The sequence below is a fragment of the Limulus polyphemus genome, unplaced genomic scaffold, assembly GCF_000517525.1.
Source record: "Limulus polyphemus unplaced genomic scaffold, Limulus_polyphemus-2.1.2 Scaffold405, whole genome shotgun sequence".
NCBI classification, from domain to species: domain Eukaryota; kingdom Metazoa; phylum Arthropoda; class Merostomata; order Xiphosura; family Limulidae; genus Limulus; species Limulus polyphemus.
In genome coordinates, this window is record NW_013666015.1 from 3,942 (window position 1) to 12,555 (window position 8,614).

Here is an 8,614-nt window from a genome sequence, read left to right on the forward strand (position 1 = left end):
TTACATCACTTAAATGCTTTTTTCTTCTTCGGAGTAATGGGATCAGATGTGGATTTCGTTTCAATGATGGTTTTTAACTTCTAATGCTCAAAGAATAAACCTATTTGTTGTAATTCTTTATTAGCTTACTATATGCAGTATTTTTATGTTTTTTTAGATGTAGGTTTTATAAGAAATGATAAATTAATTTGTATTGAGATTTTAGGGGCTTATGAGAATTAGGGTTAGGTTCGCGTCTTGTTGCCCCCTCCTAAAAAAAACGCTCTGCACTTTGGAGTTTATGGTGCGTTTTAAAAGTGATCAAATCCCACTATTCCCTCTGCTTTATCAGCTCAAAATTAGACAACTAGCGCGGATAGCATTCGTGTAGCTTTTCACGAATATCTGAAAAAACAAATAAGTATAAATATTAGATGGCATATCTAAATTAGACACTATTGTAATGTGTACTCAATTGATTAAAAACTGCTAACTTTATGTTGTTGATGTATTTTTTTTTACGTCGTGTCTAGCTAACAACACCATACAAAGGGCTGGCGTCCAATATATACTTGATTCTGTAGTACAAGAACTACGTCACGATCCAAATAAGCGTTTTATTTACGTCGAGACAGCTTTCTTTTGGCGCTGGTGGCAGCAACAACACGACCATGTCCGTCACCAAGTCCAGAAGTTGGTAAGAAATGGTAAGTCTGACGTCAAGAGTTCATAATTGCTACATCGACTAGCGCATTAATGAACGTTTAAAACGAAAATTAACTGTATACTATGTTAAAAAGGTGTTTGCAATATGATTTAGTCTCGAAACCCCCCCTTTTTTTTTTCTGGGAGAGTGTGTGACGTCAAGTCTTCCAAACATACACTGAGAAATTAGTGTGACGTCCAACCTTATTAGATTTTAACGTAATGAGAGTTATGTAGTAATAACATCCGCAATAATATCCGTAATGTTCATTTAGTGAAACTTAGCATACACAAAGTTCCTTATGCGTTCTATCATTCAAAGCATTAAGCAACCATGCCAAGTATGCATCTCAAAAATTAAAAGTGACGTCATTTATTTAAAAATATACAGAAAGGTCAAGTTATGTTTTTAATAACCGTAAACAGCATAACATATTCAATGCTTACAGAAACTTGTCATCAGACATAATTCAAGTTCGAAAACTGGTCATCGGATATAATTTAAGTCTGAAATACATCTTGTTATATATTCTTGAAGTCATGAAATACAGTTGGTGAGGTTTGAATGTGATGTCATGTCATCTGAAAATACGTCAAATAGGGACGTGTAATACCATATAATGGAATCCTGTATCCGATTACCACATTTACTGGTGGATACTAAAAAGGGGGATGATATATTTATATATATATATCATTTAACTATCAGTAGCATCGAAACGTGACAAAAATAAGAATGTTAGATTCGGCTTGAAAGCTGAAGAACACTTTTTTGCAATGAACAGGCCAAAAAAAAAACTTCAAACATCACAAGTCAAATAAACACGATTAATGATAGCTGATACAGCTAAAAAAAACTGTAGTATTCAGCTTTTCTGGGTGTGGATGTTTCTTTAAGGATTAGTTTTGGTAGTGCATTATTATAGAATAGACCTGACGAAGCGCTCAGCATAGAACCAGAAACGTCGTCCCAAAAAGAAATAAAAACTCTAGACGGAAAAAGTCCATAAAAGGAACTGCTTCCAGAGTATGGTTGTTACTACATAACACGGACTTCTATATTTCATGTCATAAATTTATAGTGTTCTTTGACAGATATATTAAATTGTATTTCCAATACAACCGTAGCCGTTTTAAGTGTATTCATCTCCCGTTGTATACGGACTTACAATGCGAAAATTCGAGGTTCAGTTCCAAATTGTATAGCTTTGCACGAAGAAAAACAACATTAAGTCTACTTAAGTTTGCATGATACAAACAAATTATTTATTCAGTTTTAGAACGTTATATAGGCATGATTATCTGATTTACCTACTGTAACTGATTGTTGCAAATCGATGAGAGTTATTTTTTTCATGATAATATATTTCAAGTTTTTAGTACCCATTGTCGTCTTGGGGACGAAACTGTATGAGCGGGTAAAGTACGTTCAGAATATTTCCTTAATTTAAATTTCATTTCATACTTCTACTACAGACCGCCAGTTAATTATATGTTTTTTTGAATAAATAGCTGAGTTAACATATGAAACAAAAAAAAATCACAACCGTCACTAAAATGGTTTGCTTGGTCTCGATTTCTTTTTGTTTTACCAGTTTGACCAAAATAAAATGCGATTAAAAAAACAGGTCAGATAAAATACCTTCATGAACCAGATCCAGCTCGCGGACGCCGTTTGACCAGCTATAGTCTAACCAATAGTTCCCATTTTATCTAATTAACTGCATCATGCTCTCATAGATATAGGTGAATAAACTATAGACTATGGGTGTTATGTACTTTCTAAATGTCTTATAAATGGATTTGTTTGTTTTTAATTATGCACAAAGCTACACAAGGGCTATCTGTGCTCTGCCCACCACGGGTATCGAAACCCGGTTTCTAGCGTTGTAAGTCCGCAGACATACCGCTGTGCCACTGGGGGGCCTTATAAATGGAAAAACAAAAGAGGTAAAAATGAGCACATTTAAAAGATACTTTAATGTTAATACTAATAGCTTTATCACCAATATGATTAACCACGAATAAAATATGTTGGTAATTAACAAATAACCCTTCACTAAATCCAACTAAGTCATCCTAATCGAATGAAAAATAAAAATAGGCATTGGAAAATAAACACTGTTTAATATTTCTGGAACATAAACACTGTTTAATATTTCAGGAGCACGTCATATAAGTTTTGTACATTATTATCATTTCAAGGTATAGCACAATGAAATGTTTTATTTTTTCCATGTCCTAACTAATTACATTATTATTATTTTATTTTGGTAGGTCAGTTGGAGTTTATTAGCGGAGGCTGGTCAATGAATGACGAAGCCACGTGCCACTACAATGACATCATCGATCAAATGACGTGGGGATTCCGTCGTCTCTCAGACACGTTCGGTTCCTGTGGGATTCCTCGAATCGGATGGCAGATTGATCCGTTCGGCCATTCTCGGGAACAGGCTTCATTGTTTGCACAGGTACGAAATTTCTAAATAATCTCTGAAAGATTGTTTCGAGGACCTGCTTAAAACATTACTGATAACGACTGAATACGTTTATTAGAAAAAAAAATCTACAGTTTATTAACCCTGAAGAATACGTATCACTAGCAAAAAGCTGAAGCTTAGGAAATATATTCTTATACCATTCATGCATTTTATTATCCTATATTGCTGTCCTCATTTGCTAAAAATTTGAGATATTTCGCTACCTTCATGTCCGAGAAGAAAATGCTATAAAGGTTAATCAACTTATTATGATGGACAAAATGAATCAGTAGGCCTGTGAGAAACGTTCTTTTCTGAAATTATCTAGGAAGACTGTTGAATCCTTAATAATTAACATACAATGGAAAAAGGAAAGACTTTTCTTCTCCTAATTTACAGGATAATTGTGTTAGTGTCCCAAATAGGTCGTTTCTTTAGTTCGTTTGTGAAGACCTTTTTAACCTTTTAAAGGACAATTTCTTTATTTGATTCTTTAATCATAGAACACATTTAGCCGAACTTACAACTAAGGAAGAGTCAATTGTTACCTAATCAAGTTGACAATTTTACAACCAACGAATATTCAGTTGTTACCTGATCAAGTTGACAAATACGCCTGAAAAGGTCATTTACAGCAGCCATAGTAAAATAATGAGCATTGTTCTGTTACTAAAGATATGTATTATATGTGTTAGAAAGTCATATTTTCTGAGAAAAAAAAAGACTTAGATACTAAATAAATTTTATTATTATTTGTTTTTTTTTAATCTCGCGCAAAGCTAGTTGAAGGATATCTGCCTTAGCCAACCCTAATTTTGAAGTGATAGACTAGATGAAAGACACATCTAGTCAACACCATCCACCTCCAACTCTTTGGCTATTCTTTTACCAACGAAAAGTGGTACTGATTTCAATTTTTCGATGGCAGGATTTGGATTCATGAAACTCAAATTGCGAGTCGAGCACCTCTAACCATCGGGCCATGCCAGGCCCTTATAATGTTTACCTAAAATTGTTGTTTTGACTTGCTTCTTTTAGTTACTCGTTGTTTGAGTTTGTTATATTGTTTTTTATTCATAGATTATTTTAATTTACAAGTTTCTTGAAAAAATAAACAATACATTTACTTAATCATTATGAGGGCAGAGTAACAAACTTTTTCACGATACTACACTAAAAAATTAATTGCGATACAGTGAAAGTAACTGAAAACTACATTAGTTATTGATAATTCATTTGAAAATTATTTGATAATTTCACAAAATTAGATTTTTTTTTAATTTGATAAACATTAACTAGCAAGCATATTATTTTTGCCCAGAAATTATAAAATTTAAGAAATGAAAAATATAAATGCAACGGTAAGTATTTATTTAAAGCTTAATACAATAAAATATAAATACAATTATTTAAAAACTGTTTTAGATGTATTTCGACGGGTTGTTTTTGGGTCGTATTGACTACCACGACAAGAAAAAAAGAGAAAAACGAAAACGATGGAGATGGTGTGGAAAGCAAGCGACGATCTAGGTACGACACTAAATACATGTCTAAGTTTCTGGTTTAGCATTATCTAATGATGGAATTGATTTGCTAAAAAAAATGTATACATACTTTTGGTGTATTTACATTAATACATAACAAGAAATAGCAAAGGTTTTGTCTTTGCATTTATAAAAGAAGGAAAATTAGATATTTTAAAACGAGTGATCAAACTGATTATTTTCAAAATAGTGGTATATTACTCCTATCATATAAATTATTGTTGTAATTTTCAATTACAAATATGCTAAACAATTATTGAAAATAAATTTCCAGAAATCAGTAATTTTTGGACAATGCATAGACGTTAAGGCTCCTCATACGATCGATTCAGTTAGTTTTCTTATAATATATAATTTTTAAATTTTCTCCATTTTACGTTATTCAACCCAGGACCAGCAGCAGATTTGTTTACTGGAATTTTACCCAACACCTATTATCCACCTCCAGGTTTCTGTTACGATATTTTGTGTGACAATATTCCGATAATGGTAAGTAACAATAATTTTAGTCTTACTGAATGCTGTTTAGCACACAGTTTCGGTAATGTTAAGGAAGTAAACACAACGTTGGTCTTTAAATTATCATACTGCAATGCACATTCTTTTGGTATTTATTGGTCGTCTGGCCTTCAGCTTTATAAAATATTACATTCTTACTTCTTTGTTATCGTTTACAAAAATAATCAACATTACAATCGCAGTTTCCATTCCAACAATTGTTCTCGTCGGTTGTTTGGAGTTAAGTTTCTTTATGTAGGTTTTAACTCAAGATACTTAAGTGAGATTAAAGTTTAACTGCAAGCACTATTATTCATAACTGTTTGAATTTGTAAGTTTCAAACTTAACATATAAATCATGTTAATAAAAAAAGGTGGAAACCAAAATAAAAACGGTTCGTAAATCAAAGAAATGCTACATCCATTTAATGACTAATTAAATTAAATTAAATTAAGAGCAGACCACTTAATTAACAAAGAAGGTAGAAAATGCCTAAAATTTACATAAATACACCGGATTAAGTTAGTATTGTGTGCCTTTAAGGTAGAATTTTTGCCAAGGATGATTCAGACAAAATGACACTTTTGAAGGTGACGATTTTCACATGTGTATAGAAAAAAATTGAAATATTGTTCAATAAATAATCATGCCTCCAGGAGTCCCTTGTGCGTATATTAAAGAAGACCACAGTTTTCTGCCAAATGGCGTTAGTAATGCATACCTTAAAAAACATCTTTTAAGACCAGATGCGATGATCGAAGAAACTAGTTATTAAACTTTCAAAAATTATACACAATGTACTTGTTCAACATTTTTCTTTAAGAAGATATTGTAAAATCACTTAACTAACCATGAAAAATGTCAACTAAGACTTAGAAAGCCACAACTTTAGGAAAGGCACAGTTTAGAGGAATACGAAAGTCTTTGGGGGGTTCGTGTCTGAATACATAGCACTCCACATGCACACATTATATATGTGTAAAAATATGCAAGTATCAAAAAGAAGTTTTAGGAAGTAGATCTCTACGTTCATAAGTTCGTTAGATAAACATATAGTTAGATGGATAGATAGATTTTCAACAAATGGTGCATGTAACAATGTTGAATACACTTAGTACGTATAAAGTAGTGTTATAAATCATATCGTTTTCATTGAAAACAAATTCTGTTGCGAAATAAAACTTATCAATCTGATATACGATATCTGTTTCTAAATTTGCAGGATGATACGCGTCTACATGATTACAACGTCGATGAAAGAGTAGACAAGTTCATAAAGATTGCTAAGGATCAGGTAAGAGTTTGTATCTTCATAAACGGATACATATGTGGCACGCAATAGATTTCTAGTGACTGAAAGACAATCAGGTGTGTTCTTTATATAATAAATCCAGTCGTTCTAAAGGTATTTTAAAATTGATCTAACAATGACTATAGTTATCTATACGTTTCATGTTACAATGCAATAACAGGCGTATGTACAATGGTAGTGAAACAAGAACAGCGTACATTAACAAACATACTGTAAATTTTAACAAAAGAGTTGTTTTTGTTTGCTTTAAAGCAAAGCCACATTGGGCTATCTGCTGTATCCACCGCAAGGAATCAAACCCCGGATTTTAGAGTTGCAAGTCTGTAAACTTATCGCTGTCCTCCCGTAGGGACTAATCCAAGAGACACACGTTCTAATCAATTTTTTTAAATGTTCTGTAGTGACCATCTCTTCTGGAAATATTTAAAAATAGTGATGTGATGTCTATGGAAAATAAATGTTGGAAATGTTACTATAACCGTTTAAGTTAGAAAGACAGTCAGATAGATAGATAAGTAATTTAACTTTAACCGTAAAGATAAAATTCCTTATAAATTATTGGAATAACTAATCTTTTCAGGCCGGTCTATACCAAACCAATCATCTCATTATGACCATGGGGGGAGATTTCCAATACCAGAGTGCTCATTCATGGTACAAAAACCTGGACAAACTAGCTGCTCACATTAATTCAAGGGTGAGAAATTTTCAGTTTTCTTTTATTTTTTGTTGTTCTGGTATTGCAGGCAAAAACGTTCACTACCAATCACATAATAATGACCATGGGGGATGACTTTAATTATCAGAATGCAGATATGTGGTATAAAAACTTGGACAAGATCATCAGATTTGTGAACCAAAAGGTAAGATTCATGAGATGTTTCCAAAATTGAATGAATTTTGTTGCCAGTGGATTTTTCAATTATTATTCATAAAATTATCCATTGCTCAATAAATATTGATTACACTATGCTTGTTTAAGTTTCTAAAACAAATGGGGAAGAAGAGAAAGCATTTCATCTTTTCTTTGTGAAATACTATATTTTATTGAAAGGTAAATGAAAAAGTATCTTAATTGAGTTTTAGTTTCTAGAAGGAGCTGCTTTAAATATCGCTCTGACACGTTTTACTGAAAAAAAAAGTTTTCTTAAATCTTAATTTTTCTCATACAATTTTATGTCACATAAATTGGAGAAATGTAATAAAAGATGAATATTAGTTTTCTTTAAATTCCGTTTTTAAGCAAAAGAATGGAAGTAATGTGAATCTGTTTTATTCAACGCCATCTTGTTACCTCTACGCCCTCAACCAAGCCAATAAGACCTGGCCTACCAAATCTGATGACTTCTTTCCTTATGCAAGTGATCCACACGCTTATTGGACAGGATACTTTACCAGCCGGCCAACCATTAAAGGTTTCGTCAAACATAGTAACAACTTTTTGCAAGTAAGATTATTATTTTGAAAAAAAAGGTTATATTTTGTGCTTAAATTTCATGTAAATGTAATATATTATTGTTTTATAAATATCAGTAAAGTTGAAAATAATGTGTTACACAAAAGGGATGTATAAAAATATACATGGGTATAACATATAAGAACAGAGTTTGTGCAAGTCATAAAGCACATAGCATCATTCGCAATGCCAAAAGACTATTCACTTTGAAATACAGTTTTGGAGTAAAACGTAGATGCTTTAGTAGAACGTGATGCATTTCATAACAAATCATATTCAAAAAATTCCGGACATATTCTTTTTTATTTGGAAAGGACAAATAATGATTTTACTATATTTTAATTTAAACATTTTGGACATTCTGTCTGCACATTGAGATTTAAATTCAAAGGTTATCCTTCTGGTTACTATAGTGGATCCTATTAAAAACAGGCATCTAAGAACTAGAGTCCATGTTCTTGTTCTTGTTTTTGAATTTCGCGCAAAGCTACACGAGGGCTATCTGCGCTAGCCGTCCCTAATTTAGCAGTGTAAGACTAGAGGGAAGGCAGCTAGTCATCACCACCCACCGCCAACTCTTGGGCTACTCTTTTACCAACGAATAGTGGGATTGACCGTCACATTATAACGCCCCCACGG

General features: G+C 32.4%; 1 pseudogene; it reads left to right on the forward strand.

Moving 5' to 3' along the window:
• Positions 1 to 512: 512 nt before the first annotated feature.
• LOC106458019 overlaps positions 513 to 8,614 on the forward strand; it is a 54,256-nt pseudogene continuing 46,154 nt past the window's right edge.